This window comes from Tachyglossus aculeatus, chromosome 14 (genome assembly GCF_015852505.1).
Source record: "Tachyglossus aculeatus isolate mTacAcu1 chromosome 14, mTacAcu1.pri, whole genome shotgun sequence".
NCBI lineage: Eukaryota > Metazoa > Chordata > Mammalia > Monotremata > Tachyglossidae > Tachyglossus > Tachyglossus aculeatus.
In genome coordinates, this window is record NC_052079.1 from 21,395,530 (window position 1) to 21,413,702 (window position 18,173).

General features: G+C 45.0%; 1 protein-coding gene and 1 non-coding gene across 2 annotated transcripts in view; one reads left to right on the forward strand and one right to left on the reverse strand.

The window, feature by feature from the left end:
- Positions 1-18,173, forward strand: part of TRHDE (thyrotropin releasing hormone degrading enzyme) — a 455,067-nt gene that overhangs the window by 371,523 nt on the left and 65,371 nt on the right. The window lies entirely within an intron of this gene.
- LOC119937305 lies at positions 14,995-15,132 on the reverse strand. Its single transcript, XR_005453982.1, has one exon. It is a non-coding gene; the product is annotated as a small nucleolar RNA SNORA7 (small nucleolar RNA).

Sequence of the window (18,173 nt, forward strand, 5' to 3'; positions counted from 1 at the left end):
TCAGCTGTGTGACTTTGGGCAAGTCACTTCACTTCTCTGGGCCTCGGTTACCTCATCTGTAAAATGGGGATTAAGATTGTGAGCCCCACGTGGGACAACCTGATCACCTTGTATCCTCCCCAGTGCTTAGAACAGTGCTTTGAACATAGTAAGCGCTTAACAAATGCCATCATTATTATTATTATTATAGGAGATATTGAACACTTTTAAAGACTCATTTCTAAACTGTCTTTAAATCTAAATAGGAATGCCAGTTTCTGAATCTAAATTGAATCCAGAAGTGTAAAGAACTGTAGTTCAAGAAAATGGGGTGGGTGAGGGGAAGAATCAGTTGTCTACGGAAGAGAAACAATCGTTGTTTATATTGAGTAATGTCTGAATTTAATAGAAATTGAATTACCCATGTAGTTCACTCACTCAATAGCTGGGATGGTAAATGCTATGGATTGTAAAATCCATTCTTTGTGTGTGATGGTGGCTGGAAATATTGGTGTATGACTGATCGACCACATTGTTTGCCCTTGAGGATAATTCTTTGGCTCACTAATGAAGTGAACCACCACCTGTCAGCTGTGTGACCTTGGGCAAGCCACCTAACTTCTCTGGGCCTCAGTTACCTCATCTGTAAAATGGGGATGAAGACTGTGAGCCCCACGCGGGACAACCTGATCACCTTGTATCCCCCCCAGTGCTTAGAACAGTGCTTCGCACATAGCAAGCACTTAACAAATACCATCATCATCATCATTATTATTATTATAATGAGTTTGTCCAGTTCTGGGTCTGTCTCACATCTGGAGCCTTTGGCGTCCAGAGCTTTACAGAGTCTTTTCTGGAGGAGAGCAACCCCTCTACCAGTTGTTGCCTGGCAGGCTAATCCACCTGCTGTAGTGATCACTCCACAATGCACGAGTCCTTCCTTCCTTCCTTCATTCAATCATATTTATTGACTGCTTACTGGGTGCCGAGCACTGTACTAAGCATTGGAGAGAGCACAGTACAACAACTTCTAGACTGTGAGCTCATTGTTGGGTAGGAACCGTCTCTATATGTTGCCAACTTGTACTTCCCAAGCGTACTCTGCATAGAGTAAGCACTCAGTAAATATGATTGAGTGAATGAATGAACAATAAACAGTCATATTCCCTGGCCAAAACAAGCTTAAAGACTTGGGGGTGAGGGGGGAGACAGACATTAATACAAATAAATAAAATTACACATATTTACATAAGTGCTGGGGGGTTGGGAAAGGAGAAGAGCAAAGGAAGCACGTCAGGGTGATGCCGGAGTGGGAGAGGATGGAAAGTGGGGCTCATTTCGGGAAGACATCTTGGAGGAGATATGACTTCAATAAGGCTTTTAAGAGGGGAGAATAACTGTCGGTTTTGAGGAGGAAGGGTGGTCCGGGCCAGAGGCAGGATGTGGGCTAGGGGTCGGGAGTGAGACCGGTGATATTGAGGCACAGTGAGAAAGAAAGTTAGCACTAGAGGAGAGAAGTGGAGGGGCTGGGTTGTAGAAGGAGAGAAGGTAGGTGAGGGAGGAGGGGGCAAGGTGTTAGACTGTTTTAAAGTCAATGGTGAGGAGTTTTTGTTTGATACCGAGGTGGATGGGCAACCACTGGAGTTTGTTGAGGAGAGGAGGGGTGTTTTGTCCTGAATAATTTTGTAGAAAAATGATCCGAGCAGCAGAGTGAAAACTGGACTGAAGTGGCGAGACACAGGAGGCTGGGAGATCAGCAAGAAGGCTGACTGTTTAATTCAAGCGGAATAGAATGTGTGACTATATTAAAGTGGTAACAGTTTGGATGGGGAGGAAAGGGCAGATTTTAGTGATGTTGTGAAGGTGGGAAAGACAAGATTTAGGGACAGACTGAATATGAGTTAAGAAAGGAGTTAAGGATAACGCCAAGGTTACAGGCTTGTGAAACAGGAGGAATGATGGTGTCTTCTACAGAGATGGGAAAGTCAGGGGAGGACAGGGTTTGGATAGGAAGTTAAGGAGCTCTGTTTTGGACATGTTCAGTTTGAGGTGACAGCAGGACATCCAAATAAAAACGTCTTGAAGGCAGGAGGAGATGTGAAACCTGAGAGAAGGAGAGAGATCGGGGCTAGAGGTGTAGATTTGGGAATCATCTGCACAGTGGTTGTAGTTGAAGACATGGAAGCAAGGGAGTAGGTGTTGATGGAGAATAGAAGGAGACCAAGAACAGAACCTTGATGGACGCCCACAGTTCAGGGATGGGAGGCAGGGGAGGAGCCCACGAAGGAGACAGAATGAACAGCCAAAGAGATAAGAGGAAAGCCAGGAGAGGACAGATTCAGTGAAGCCAAGGTTGGATAACATCTCCAGGAAAAGGGGGTTGTCCACTGTGACGAAGGCAGCTGTGAGGTCAAGGAATATTAAGATGGATTAGAGGCCATTGGATTGGGCAAGAAGGAGATCATTGGTGATTTTTGAGAGGACAGTTTCTGTGGAGCGAAGGGGACAGAAGCCAGCTTGGAGGGGGTCAAGGAGAGAATTAGAGAAGAGGAATTTGAGGCAACAGATGTAGACAACTCACTCAAGGAGTTTGGAGAGGAATGGTAGGAGGGAGATGGGGTGATAACTAGAGGGATCCGTGGGGTCAAAGGAGGGTTTTTTTAGGATGGGGAGATGTAGGCATGTTTGAAGGCAGTGGGGAAGAAGCCATTGAAGAGCGAAAGGTAAAGATGACTGTTAGGGAGGGAAGAAAGGAGGGGGCGAGAGCTCTGTTATGGTGTGAAGGAGTGGGTTCTTATGTGCATGTGGGAGATCTCCTTTAGAGATACTGCTGGGAAGGATGGGAAAGGTGAAGAGGGGGCTGGAATGGGGAGGGGATGAGGAAGGGCAAGGGTGATTTTCAGAAGCTTATATCAGATCGTGTCAGTTTTCTTAAGCAGGTGGCCAGGTCACTGAGGGTAAGGGATGGGAGAGGTGGGTGGACCGGGGGCCTGAGGAGGGAGTTAAATATCTCGAACAGGAGACGATTTCTTAAGATGGGCATGGGTGTCAGTAAAGGTAGAGAAATAGTTTGGCCAGGCAGAGGAGAAGGGAGAGTTAAAACATGCAAGGATAATCTTGAAGTGGACAAAATCGGCTTGATGTTTAAATTTCCGTCAGCGGTACTCTGCGACTGGAGCACAAGAGAGAATGAGGCGGGCTGGGGCGGTGATCCAGGGCTGTGGGTTAGTGGTACGAGATCGATGAAGGGATGGGGGGTGAGTGAGTTGAGTTCCGTAGAGATGGTAGTGTTGAGAATGTCTACTTGATCATCAAGCGTGGGTAGTTTGGGCATGGAAGCTAATTGGGGCACGGTGAGTTAAGAAAATTGGATGGGGTCTCGGGATCGGAGGTCTCTGTGGGGAAATAGTACAGATTTATGGAGAGGTGGTCTGTGGGAGAGGAGGTTGTTGTCAGATTGAGGGATTTCGGAGTTGGCGAAGGTAGAGATTGTGCAGTGGTTAGCGATGATAAGATTGACTGTGTGTCCTAGCCACCTACATTGTTGGAAATTTAGCTTCATTCCGACTTCTGCCCTCCTTGCTTGAGCGTTTCCCCTTTCAGTTCAGCACATGTGTCTTGAAAGACTGGCTATTGCAAAGTTATATCACTGATCTTTATTTAAGTCTTTATGCTTCAGATATCTTTGGTGAACTCTAGTAACCCTTGGTAAAGAAGTGGAATGGGAAATATAAAATCACTTGTGAAAGGATTGTATTTCGGGGGCTTGACCAGCCTTGATCATTCTGATCTATCTGATCTATTGGTTGCCTTGAATTGATTCTAGGCTCCAAAGAGTCTGGATTCTTGAACAGAAATCTCATGCAATTCAGGAATTTTATTGCTCATAAATCTCATCTGTGGTTCCAGATAGCTTGTGAGAAGATTAAACATAGTGCTTTCCCAATAAAGCGCTTTGGGATACTGCAGGTTCATTATTTAGTTTCAAAATAATAGCCACAAATGTATTTTATAATCATAATTAAGTGAAGGAGGTAGAATGTGGTGGATTAGAAAGTACTCAAGATGAGGTTTTTGGCTCTAAACTGCCTGGGATCTTGTAACTAATGTATCAGAAAAAAATATTTCTGTATGAAAAATCGGCTTAATATGTTTTCTTTTGTTAGATGTGTCTTAGTATTATGTTTTAATTAATGGGCTGGAAGAGACCTTTAATAGTTATCTATCTTATGTTCTGTGTGGAGGCAGAATTGCACCAGAATGGCCCTAGATTTCCAAAACGATTTCTGCAAAAGAGAGTCTATCATACACTTTAATCAATGGTTTGATAACGTAGAGTCTCTCTCACTATAACCTAAGGTCATTCTTTTACAGTATTTGTAAGTGTTTACTATGTGCCAAGCCCTGTACTAAGTGTAGGGGAAGACGGAAGCTAATCGGGTTGGAAATGATCCCTGGCCCACGAGGGGCTCACAGTCTTAATCCCCATTTTACAAGTCAGGAAATGGAAGCACAGGTAATTTAAGTGACTTCTCCAAGGTCATACAGCAAATAGTGGAACTGGGATTGTAACCCAGATCCTTCTGACTCTCCACTTGTGTTCTGTCAACTGGGCAATGCAGTGCACTGCTCCTGCCCTGGACTCAGTGAAACTGGAGAACAATTTATCTCCCATCTGACCTGCAATAATCCCTCATTTATCATTCATTCCATTGACCACATCATCAATCAGTGGTATTTATTGATGCCTACTGAGTGCTAGGAACTTTACTGATTGCCGGGGAGTATACAAAAAAAGTCAGACTCGTATTCCCCATCCTCAAAGAAATCACAGACTACTGGGGAGAAAGGAAAAAAGCAGCATTTAAAGATAGTGAAAGCAGAAGGAAGGACAACGATAAAGTGGGAAGCCATACCAACACATCAGGATGAAACCAAATAACTGAAGAACAAATAACTGAATGCACAGATAGCCATAACTATCTATATATATTTTTTTAAAGTAAACTTATACCTATGTACATGAGTGCTAAAAGAAGGGATGCAACTTACAAGCACTAAGGGCGTGTGTTGGGTGGAGGCGACTGGGATGCTGTCCATTCAATTGAGGAAGGCTTCCAAAACGAGGGGAAATTTAGGATGGGTTTAAAATGGAGAGAGCCGGGGGTCTGGTGGATTTGGGGTAAGGAGGATTTCTAGACTGGGTGGAATCATTGTGAATGGCTAGAAAATTGAGAACAAGATACAGTTAGAAAGTCAATTTGGGAGGAGCAAAGAATGAACCAGGGAGCCGAAAGCTGGTAAGTTGAAAGATGGAGAAGCAGCGTGGCTCAGTGGAAAGAGCCTGGGCTTTGAAGTCAGAGCTCATAGGTTCAAATCCCGGCTCCACCAATTGTCAGCTGTGTGACTTTGGGCAAGTCACTCAACTGCTCTGGTCCTCAGTTCCCTCATCTGTAAAATGGGGATGAAGACTGTGAGCTCCCCGTGGGACAACCTCATCACTTTGTAACCTCCCCAGCTCTTTGAACAGTGCTTTACACATAGTAAGCGTTTAATAAATGCCATTATTATTATTATAATTATGGAACCAGCTAGTGGAGAGCCCTGAATCTACCAATTAGGAGCAAATTCCACCGTACGTGGAGGGAGAAAGCTAACTATAGGAGGAATAAGGAGATGTGTGCCAAGTGAGGTTGCGTAGAATAAATTTATGTGGTGAGAGGCTGGAGGCAGGGAGACTAGAAAGGAGGCTGATAATGCAGTTTTGCTATGAAATGACAAAGGCTTGAACTAGAGTGGGCCCAGATTCTGGAACTGTAGGAATAAGTGAAGAGTATAGAATGCAAAAGCTAAACACCGCTAAAATCCATCCTTTCCTTTCCATCCAAACTGCCACCACGTTAATACACTCACTCATCCTATCCCTCCCAGATTACTGCATCAGCCTCCCTGCTGACCTCCCAGCCTCCTGACTCTCCCCACTCCAGTCCGTACTTCACTCGGCTGCGCAGATCAGTTTTCTACAAAAACAGTCAGGACACATCACGCCCCTCCTCAAAAAGCTCCAGTGTTTTCCCGTCCACCTCCACATCATGCAAAAACTACTCGCCATTGGCTTTAAAACACTCCATCGCCTTGCCCCCTCCTGCCTCACTTCATTTCTATCCTTCTATAACCCACATAATTTGCTCCTCTAGTACTAACCTTCTCACTGTGCATTGATCTTGCCTGTCTCACCGACAACCCCTAGCCGACATGATGCCTCTGGCCTGGAAACCCTCACTCCTCAAATCTGACAATTACTCTCCCCCCGCCTTCAAGAGGTTTTATCATCTTTCCCAGACTAAGCCTCACTTTTCCTCATCTCCCAATCCCTTTCTGCATCACCCTGACGTGCTCACTTTGCTCTTCCCTCATCCCAGCCCCACAGCACTTATGTATATATCTCTAATTTTATTTATTTGTATTGATGTCTGCCTCCCCCGTCTATTCATTCATTCATTCATTCAATCATATTTATTGAGCGCTTACTGTGTGCAGAGCACTGTACTAAGCACTTGGGAAGTACAAGCTGGCAACATATAGACTGTAAGCTCACTGTGGGCAGGGAATGTGACTGTTTATTGTTGTACTGTACTCTGCCAAGTACTTAGTACAGTGGTCTGCACACAATAAGTGCTCAATAAATAGAATAAATGAATGAAAAGCATTTATTAGTTTATTCATTTAGAAAGGCCTGCTATTTCCCAGCCACACTATGCTTCCCACCTTTGCTAAGTTTCATGTTTTTTAACTGTACTTTGCATTTCATTCAAGTAGTTGCTACTGCATAAGCCCTTTATCTGAACGTAATAGAAATCTAAATAAGGGAAATGAATTGACATTCGTCTTTTTGGATGGAAGTATGATTCTGCAATAACTGTGATGCTGGATTGAACGTTTTTCCTGAGGCCAACAAGGTGATTTCATCCAAAAGAGTCCGAAGGCCCCATGATTCCTCGGGGTTGGGCGCCATTAAAAAATACAGGTTAAGAAAGTGAAAGAAACTGAATTAAAGGTTAAGAACTGAAATACTGAGATTCAAAAAGCAAAATAGACTAATCAGGCTCACAAACCTTTCTGGGGTTATGATTACTTGGGAAATCAGATTAGATATAAAATTAGATTAGAGAAGCAGCACGGCTTGGTGGAAAGATCCTGGGCCTGGGAGTTGGAGGATGTGGGTTCTAATTCCTGCTCTGCCACTTGTCTGCTGTGTGACTTTGGACAAGCCACTTAACTTCTCTGTGCCTCAGTTACCTCATCTGGAAAATGGGGATGAAATTGTGAACCCCATGTGGGATAACCTGATTCCCTTGTACCTGTCCAAGAGCTCAGAACAGTGCTTGGCACATAGAAAGTGCTTAACAAATACCATCACCATCATATAATACTGTAAGCTCCTCGTGGGCAGGGCATATGTCTTTCAACTCTGTTGTATTGTACTCTCTCAAGTATTTAGTATAGTGCTTTGCACATAGAGAAGCAGCTTGGCTCAGTGGAAAGAGCACGGGCTTTGGAGTCAGAGGTCATGGGTTCGAATCCCGGCGACGGCAAATGTCTCCTGGGTGACCTTGGGCAAGTCACTTCACTTCTCTGAGCCTCAGTTACTTCATCTGTAAAATGGGGATTAAGACTGTGAGCCCCACGTGGGACAACCTGACCACCTTGTATCCCCCCCAGCTCTTAGAACAGTGCTTTGCACATAGTAAGCGCTTAACAAATGCCATCATTATTATTATAGTAAGATCTCAATAAATGCCATCGATAGATTGATTGATATAAACTTGATGCAGTAACAAAATGAGAAAATCATTCAAATGATAAGGCATAGAAGTTCATGCGGTTTCTCCCTCATACTTAGTCTGTGCACTGCAGGAGGGAAAGGGATTGAGTCCAACCTGATTATCTTGTATCTTCACAGTGCTTGGTATAGAGTAAATGTTTAACAAACACAATTATCACTATGCAGGGTGAGAGAATCTGGTTATTCCAATTTCTTTTTGGTGATTGTAGGGATAGACAGTAGCAGCACAGGAAAGAATCCAGAAGTTACAGTGGATGACAAGTTGGACCTATTCAACATTCTGATCACGGCCACCCCCAAAATCGAACACCGCGGTGTTTTGGACTGTATCAATGATGATGGCATGAAAAAGGTATTGAGCTCGATTCAAGTCTCGTTAGGCCACAATTGGGAGACTAAGTTCAGCAGAGAACCACATTTCAAAAAGACAGACAAATTGCTCAGAATTCAGTGGAGAACAACAACAGTGATAAAAGGCTGGGAAAACAAGACTTACGAGATAAGATTGTGAGGACTGGGAATTTTAGGTTGAAAGAAAAGACCTAAGGGAGGTGATTATGACTGCAAATACATGGAGAGGATCATAAAGAGAACAGGGATCACTTATTCTCACTAGTCAGTGAAAATAAAGCAAGATGTAATGGGCCTAAGACGGAACAGGGAAAATTTAGACTGCAGTGTCGTTCCTACCATTGAATCACTACTTGGAAATAGCTGTCTTAAAGCAACATTAAGTTTGCACAGTTAAACACCCCAAAATTGGAAGGGTAGGCTGGATGCAGAATTTAATCAGTAAATAAAGCCATGACTCCATAACCATGATTTGGAGGATGATATATGCTTTTTAAAATAACGTTATCGGATATAGCATAACTGACCTTCACTATAAATCAGGCATGTCTGCACACATGCATATATTGCAGTTTTTATTGTGGAAGGTGATGTTACTGACACTGCTTCTAGGCTGAAAATTATAGTCTGTTGAATTTTTCCACTTCGATATCAATTAACTTGTTTTATCTTCAACTATATTTCATTCATTTATTCATTCATTACCAATATGTGTGGAGGGCCTATATGGTGTATAGCTTTGTAATATGTATTTGGGCATACACAAAGGAGATGCCACATAAATTGAAGACAGTCCTTACTCACAAACTAATAACCTTAGACGATTCGGGGAGACAAAAACCACAAATAATTATACATCTAAGATATTCTGACACTCGGATCTACTTTTTCTCTATTCCCACTGTATGCATGCCGTATCAGTTTGTTATGATAATAATTGTGGTATGTGTTAAGTGCTTACTTCTTATATGCCAAGCGTTATTCTAAGTACAGGGAAAATCATAAAATAATCAGACTGAACACAGTACCTGCCCCATATGCAGCCCGCAGCCTGAGAGAAGGGGGAACGTGGATTTAATCCCCATTTTACAGATAAGAGGGACTGAATTACAGAAAAATTAAGTGACTTGCCTAAAGTCACCAGCAGGCAAGTAGCAGAACCAGAATTAGAACTCAGATCCTCCAATCCCCATTTTATGCTCTTTCCACTAGCCATGCTGCTTCTCCCAGGATAGAGCATCATCATCATCATCAATCGTATTTATTGAGCGCTTACTATGTGCAGAGCACTGTACTAAGCGCTTGGGAAGTACAAATTGGCAACATATAGAGACAGTCCCTACCCAACAGTGGGCTCACAGTCTAAAAGGGGGAGACAGAGAACAAAACCAAACATACTAACAAAATAAAATAAATAGAATAGATATGTACAAATAAATTAAATAAATAAATAAATAGAGTAAAAAAAATATTTACAAACATATATACATATATACAGGTGCTGTGGGGAAGGGAGGGAGGTAAGATGGGGGAATGGAGAGGGGGACGAGGGGGGAGAGGAAGGAAGGGGCTCAGTCTGGGAAGGCCTCCTGGAGGAGGTGAGCTCTCAGCAGGGCCTTGAAGGGAGGAAGAGAGCTAGCTTGGCGGATGGGCAGAGGGAGGGCATTCCAGGCCCGGGGGATGACGTGGGCCGGGGGTCGATGGCGGGACAGGCGAGAGCGAGGTATGGTGAGGAGATCAGCGGTGGAGGAGCGGAGGGTGCGGACTGGGCTGTAGAAGGAGAGAAGAGAGGTGAGGTAGGAGGGGGCGAGGTGATGGACAGCCTTGAAGCCCAGGGTGAGGAGTTTCTGCCTGATGCGCAGATTGATTGGTAGCCACTGGAGATTTTTGAGGAGGGGAGTGATATGCCCAGAGCGTTTCTGGACAAAGATAATCCGGGCAGCAGTATGAAGTATGGATTGAAGTGGAGAGAGACACGAGGATGGGAGATCAGAGAGAAGGCTGATGCAGTAGTCCAGACAGGATAGGATGAGAGCTTGAATGAGCAGGGTAGCAGTTGGGATGGAGAGGAAAGGGCGGATCTTGGCAATGTTGTGGAGCTGAGATCGGCAGGTTTTGCTGACGGTTTGGATGTGAGGGGTGAATGAGAGAGCGGAGTCGAGGATGACACCAAGGTTGCGGGCTTGTGAGACGGGAAGGATGGTAGTGCCGTCAACAGAGATAGGAAAGTCAGGGAGAGGGCAAGGTTTGGGAGGGAAGACAAGGAGTTCAGTCTTCGACATGTTGAGCTTTAGGTGGCGGGCAGATTTGAAAGATGCCATTATTGATTTGTTATGTACCAGAGCTACCAGCATCAATCCGGTCCTGAAGCCTGTCAGCAGTCCATCTGAGTTTGCTGGAAGGGAGCAAGATGCAAGGGTCAGACCCCTGCAGAATTCCAAATTCCTATCCTCTCTAATGCTTCCCCAGAGCCTGAATTAATTCATTGAATTGTATTTATTGAGCACTTACTGTGTGCAGAGCACTGTACTAAGCGCTTGGGAAGTACAAGTCGGCAACATATAGAGACAGTGCCTACCCAACAATGGGCTCACTGTCTAGAAGGGGGAGACAGACAACAAAACACGTCGACAGAACAAATAGAATTAAAGCTAAATGCACATCATTAACAAAATAGAGTATGTACAAGTAAAATAAATAGAGTAATAAATCTGTACAAATATATATACGAGTGCTATGGGGAGGGGAAGGAGGTAGGGCCGGGGGAGATGGGGAGGAGGAGAGGAAAAAGGGGGCTCAGTCTGGAGGAGGTGAGCTCTCAGTAGGGCTTTGAAGGGAGGAAGAGATCTAGCTTGGTGGATGTGTGGAGGGAGGGCATTCCAGGTCAGGGGGAGGACGTGGGCCGGGGGTCGATGGCGGGACAGGCGAGAACGAGGCCCGGTAAGGAGGTTAGCGGCAGAGGAGCGGAGGGTTCAGGCTGGGCTGGAGAAGGAGAGAAGGGAGGTGAGGTAGGAGGGGGCGAGGTGATGGACAGCCTTGAAGCCGAGAGTGAGAAGTTTTTCCTTGACAGGAAAAACAGGCAGCAGCCCCTGGAGATTTTTCAGGACCTATATTTCCATAGATCCAGCAGGGAGTGGGAGAAATAGTCTGGACTTGGTCCCGAGGGCTGGGGGGAGGAGGAGATGAGCTCTAGACTGTACTTCCCCAAGCGCTTAGTACAGTGCTCGGCACACAGTAAGCACTTAAGAAATATGATTGAATGAATGAATGAGCTGATCAAAACCCAGGTCCTTGCCACCACAGGGCTGAGCGCTGAGGAGCAGGAGGGGAAAGAAGGCATCCAGGGAGGGTCGGGGGTAGCTCTCATCGCTGCTCGACTCCAGAATGCATGCAGCAGGGTGGAAATGGGTGAAAAGAAGCTAGAACCAGGGGTCTGACCTCTGAGGTGAGGGGACAGGGGATGTCATCCCCATGGCAACCATCCCCTTACTACCTCCTGTCCCCTCCTCATCCCAGACTCAGGAAAGGTGGAGTTCCCACAATGTCACTTACTCATATCCCGGAACTCAGACGAGCAGAACATACGTTTCAACCATTCCCATAGAGAATGGGAAACGTAAAGAATGGGAACCATAGAGAAGCAGCGTGGCTCGGTGGAAAGAGCCCGGGCTTTGGAGTCAGAGGTCATGGGTTCAAATCCCAGCTCTACCACTTGTCAGCTGTGTGACTTGGGGCAAGTCACTTCACTTCTTTGGGCCTCGGTTACCTCATCTGTAAAATGGGGATGAAGACTGTGAGCTCCCCATGGGACAACCTGATCACTCTGTAACCTCCCCAGTGCTTAGAACAGTGCTTTGCACATAGTATGTGCTTCATAAATGCCATCATTATTATTATTATTTCAGGGAAAAGGCAGGCAACTGACCCAGTGAACTGAGGGCGGCTTTGGGAGTCCGAAGGGCCTGGGTTCTGCTGCCAGCTCTGCCGCTCGTCTGCTAGGCAAGGCACTTCGGACTTGAGAAGCAGCGTGGCTTAGTGACAAGAGCCTGGGCTTGGGACTCAGAGGTCGTGGGTTCCAATCCCGCCTCCACCACTTATCAGCTGCGTGACTTTGGGCAAGTCACTTCACTTCTCTGTGCCTCAGTTACCTCCTCTGTAAAATAAGGATTAAGACTGTGAGCCCCACGTGGGACAACCTGATTACCGTGTATCTACCCCAGAGCTTAGAACAGTGCTTGGCATATAGTTAGTGCTTAACAAAAATCAAAAATGAAACGAAACACCTCCATAGGTGTATCTTTGGCTGAGTTCTGTTGGGAAGTTCAGCCAGCCCAGCTGAGGTCCCAGTTGTAACAGGCAATCATATTTATTAAGCGCTTATTGTGTGCAGAACACTGTACTAAACACTTGGGAAAGTGCAATAGAATAGAGGCAGCATGGCTCAGTGGAAAGAGCCCGGGCTTCGGAGTCAGAGGTCATGGGTTCAAATCCCGGCTCCGCCACTTGTCCGCTGTGTGACTTTGGGCAAGTCACTTCACTTCTCTATGCCTCAGTTACCTCATCTGGAAAATGGGGATTAAGACTGGGAGCCCCCGGGGGACAACCTGATCACCTTGTATCCTCTCCAGCGCTTAGAACCGTGCTTTGCACATAGTAAGCGCTTAACAAATGTCATTATTATTATTATTATTATTATTATTAGTAACAATAAACTGTGACAATCCCTGCCCACACCGAGCTCACAGACTAGAGCTCATCTCCTCCTCCCCGAAGTCCTCAGTGTAACAAACAGTACCCCTCAGGCAATCAGGCAAGATGTAACAAACAGTAGCCATCTGCTTAGGGAATAAGAAAGCAGTTTACATCCTCTGTTGGATCGTAAACTCCTCAAGGACAGAGACCTTATCTTCCACATTTACTCTATAAAATCACCTAATACAGTGTTCTGAATGCAACGCATGCTGAAAATGATACTTGGCAAAATTTCTCAGAGACCTATCCCGATGACTCGTCTCTTCCCTCCTTCTCCCCCAACATTACTGGGCCTGGTAAACAGAAAGCTCTCAGCGTTCTGTAATGTGTGCACATTCTCCATCTTCATCACCTACACTTTACTCCTGTGAGTGGGGAGAGCTCCAGTGGAAAGCAGCAGTGAGGGCAGTAGAGACTTGAAAATGACGCTCCCAAGCAACCTGGCTTCAATGGCTGACCTCTCGACCCAAACAGAATCAAGGAACAAGGGTCATATGTGACTTCCTTCATGTTACAGACGAGGATACTGAAGCAGTTATCCAAGATCCACGGCCAATTTGTAGTAAATTCAGGATTAAAACCCAGGCCCCCTATCTCACGGTTTTGCCTTTGTTCCATTAGGCAATATCAACTGATCTTTTGTGTCTGGTATTATTTCCTTTCTGTCTATTCATATTTATCAACACGCGTGGGTAGATTTGAGATGGGAAGGAGCTGATAGATCCAGTATCAGCTGGGGGCCCAGTAAAATGAGCACTCCTCTGGGAATCAGAGGACCTGTATCTCAGTCCCAATCCTGCCTGGGCCTGGCTAATTTGACTTAGGACCCCACATTCTGTTTGCAATCTGCTGCAGCTACTTTCCACCCTGCTTCTTGTCCCCCTTGCCCTAATGAGAGAATTAGAGTGCTGCTATAGCAGCTACTAGCATGAGAATCAATTCCTCTGTGCAGGTTTCAGACCAGAAATCTCAGAAGCTCATCTGTTTGTTTTTTTCTTTGTTTTTTTTTGGGAAACGCCATCTCCAGCCTGGGTAGAATGGCTTTAGGGTATCGGTACTCAACTATGAAGGAGATAGTGATACAGACCAGAGTTTAGTCCTGGAGGTCTTGAAGCGTCACAATTTTTACTAATGATAATAATTTGTCTCAATCTGTTGAAGTGACTACATTATGTTGGTTTACCCCCTCCTAGAAGTTGTGGCTCTTAAACCTCTCATTTTCTGCCAGGATCTGAACAGTTGATGCCCATTACTAGTCTTGTTTTATGCTGTCGAGTCATCTCTGACCCACAACGTTGCCATGGAGAAGCAGGGTGGCTTAGTGGCAACAGCACAGGCTTGGAGTTAGAAGACATGGGTTCTAGTCTGGCATCCACCACTTGTCTGCTGTGTGACCTTGGGCAAGCCACTTAACCTCCCTGTGCCTCAGTTACCTCATCTGTAAAATGAGGATTAAGACGGTGAGCCCCATGTGGGACAACTCAATTACCTTATATATATATATACCTTAGAGAAGCTGCATGGCTCAGAGGAAAGAACACGGGCTTTGGAGTCAGAGGTTGTGGGTTCAAATCCCGGTTCTGGCAATTGTCAGCTGTGTAACTTTGGGCAAGTCACTTGACTTCTCTGGGCCTCAGTTACCTCGTCTGTAAAATGGGGATTAAGACTGTGAGCCCCCCGTGGGACAACCTGATCACCTTGCAACCTCCCCAGCACTTAGAACAGTGCTTTGCACATAGTAAGCGCTTAATAAATGCCATTATTATTATTATTATTATGAGAACAGTGCTTTGCACATAGTAAGCACTTAATAAATGCCATTATTATTATTATTATATCTACCCCAGTGCTTAGAACAGTGATAGTAAGCACTTAACAAAGACTATAATAATAATAATTATTGTTATCTTTCCCAGAATGCCCCACCTCCATCTGCAATCGTATAGTGTATCCATAGAGTTTTCTTGGTAAAAATATGGAAGAATTGCCTCCTTCCATGCAGTAAACTTGAATCTCTGCTTTCAATTCTCTTCCGTGCCACTACTGCCCAGCACAGATGAGTTTTGACTTGTTGCAGATTGCCTTCCATTTGCTAACCACTGCCCAAGCTAGGAATGGAATGGATATGCCTCTGCTTGACTCTCCCTCCCATAGTCGAGACTGGTAGAGTACTGGAAACTCTCCCGGTGTGACCCTGAGAGGGGATGATGCCCATTTCATTCCCTTCCAAATATCGTACATCTGGCCTAATTTAAGCCAGTTTAGCTAAAATTCCAATATTTTAGACATTTTTTTTCTTACACATAACATCACTTCTTGGTTAAAGAATATAGAAATATAAGGAGTTATAGGGTAAGAAATAAAACACTAAAATCGTTAGAGAAACAGCATGGCCTAGTTGGAAGAGCAAGGGCTTAGGAGTCAGAAAGCCTGGGTTCGAATCCCGGCTCTTCCACGTCTGCTGGGTGACCTTGGGCAAATCACTTAACTTCTCTCATCTCTTCTCTAAATTTAACCCCTCAGCCTGTGCTTCTCACCCCATCCCTTCATACCTTTTTAAATTCACTTCGCCCCTCCCTCCTTCCCTCCTTGACTGCCATCTTCAACTGTGTACTTTCTAACGGCTTCTTCCCCACTGCTTTCAAACATGCTTATTCATTCATTCATTCAGTCTTATTTATTGAGTGCTTATGTATCCTTTATCCTAAAGTAACCCTTTCTTGACTCTTCTGGGTCCCTCCAGTTAGCACTCCATTTCCCTCCTACCATTCCTCTCCAAACTTCCTGAGAGGGTTGTTTATATCCACTGTCTCCACTTCCTTTCCTTCTCTCCAAATTTGTTGAGAGAGGTGTTTCCATCTATAGTCTCCACTTCCTTTCCTCCACTTTTCTCCTTGATCCTCTCCAATCTGGCTCCCTGCCCCCACCTTCATGGAAACAGCCCTCTCTAAGGTAACCAGTGACCTTCTTCTAGCCAAATCTGATGGCCTCTACTCTATCCTAATCCTCCTAGACCTCTCATTCAATCGTATTTATTGAGCGCTTACTGTGTGCAGAGCACTGTACTAAGCACTTAACTTAGCTAAGGCTCTCAGCTGCCTTCTACACTGTAGACCACCCCCATTTCCTTAAACATTCTCAACATTGGTTTCACTGACACTGTCCTCTCATGGTTCTCCTCCTATCTCTCTGACAGTTCCTCCTCAGTTTCTTTTGCTTCCACCCTCTGATGGGGAGGTCCCCTCAAGGCTCAATTCTAAGTCCCCATCTATTCTCCATCTAAACCCCTTCCCTTGGAGAACTCACTCATTCCCCTGGCTTCAACTACCATCTTTGTGGAGATGATTCCCAATCTACATTTCCAGCCCTGACCTCTTTCCTGGCCTGAAATCTCACATTTCCTCCTGCCTTCAGGACAGTACTACAGAGGGACAGAGTATGTCCCTCTGATACCTCAAACTAAATATGTATAAAATTGAACTCCTAATCTTCCTTCACAAACCCTGTCTTCCATATCATTGTAGACAATACTACTGTCCTCTCTATATCACAAGCCTTTAATATTGGTGTTGTCTCACTCTGCAAGAATCTCCACTGGTTGCCCATCCACCTCTGCATCAAACAGAAACTGTTACCATTGGCTTTAAAACACTCAAACTCCTTGCTCCCTCCTACCTTACCACCCAGATTTTCTCGTACATCTCATCCCACATCCTTCCTTCACTTCTCAAATACGAACCTACTCGCTGTACCTCCGTCTCATCTATCTTGCCACCCACCTTTCATCCATATCTTGACTCTAGCTTAGAACGCCTTCACTCATCAAATCCGACGGACGATCACTCTCTCCATTTTGAAAGTTTTACTGAAGGCCCATCTCCTTCAAGAGGGCTTCCCCAACTAGTCTCATTTCCTCCTCTTCTACTCTCTTCTGCTTCGCCCTTGCCTTGGCTTTTCACCCTTTATTCACCCTTCCTTCGGCCCCACAGCACTTATGTAAAAATACATTCATTCAGTTCATTCAGTCATATTTATCGAGTGCTTACTGTGTGCAAACCACTGAACTATGTGGTAGGAAGAGTACAATATAAAAATAAACAGCCACATTCGCTGTGATGTTTGTCTTCCCTTCTATCCTGTAAGCTCACTGTGGGCAGAGAACATATCTATCCACTCTGTTATACTGTACTCTCCCAAGTGCTCAGTAATAATAATGATGGCATTTGTTAAGTGCTTACTATGTGCAAAACACGGTTCTAAGCACTTGGGGGGTTACCAGGTGATCAGATTGTCCCGTGTGGGGCTCACACTTTTAATCCCCATTTTACAGATGAGGTAACTGAGGCTCAGAGAAGTTAAGTGACTTGCCCAAGGTCACACAGCAGACATGTGGCAGAGCGAGGATTAGAACCCACAACCTCTGACTCCCAAGCCCAGGCTCTGCTCTGCACACAGTAAGCACTTAAAAAACATGAATGATAATAATAATAACCATTATGGTATTTGTTAAGTGCTTACTATATGCAAAGCACTGCTCTTAGCATTGCAGGAGATACAAGGTAATCACGTTGTCCCACGTGGGGCTCACAGTCTTAATCCCCATTTTACAGATGAGTTAACTGAGGCACAGAGAAGTTAAGTGACTTGCCCAAAGCCACACAGCTGACAGGTGGCGGGGCCGACATTAGAACCCACGACCTCTGACTCCAAAGCCCATGCTCCTTCCACTGAGTCACGCTGCTTGTTTGATTGTCCTTGATTCATCCTTCTCATTTCACCCACATATTCAGTCGGTCACCAAATCACAAAATCATTTCACCCACAAATTCAGTCGGTCAATTCTACCCTCACAACATTGCTAAAACCCACCCTTTCCTCTCCATCCAAACTACTACCATGCTATAATAATAATAATAATAATAATAATAATAATAATGGCATTTATTAAGCGCTTACTATTTGCAAAGCACTGTTCTAAGTGCTGGGGAGGTTACAAGGTGATCAGGTTGTCCCACAGGGGGCTCACAGTCTTAATCCCCCTTTTCCAGATGAGGTAACTGAGGCACAGAGAAGTTAAGTGACTTGCCCAAAGTCACACAGCTGACAATTGGCAGAGCCGGGACTAGAACCCCTGACCTCTGACTCCAAAGCCCGGGCTCTTTCCACTGAGCCACGCTGCTGATCTAAGCACTTATCATATTCCACCTGGATTACTGCATCTGCCTCCTCACTGAGCTCCCTGATT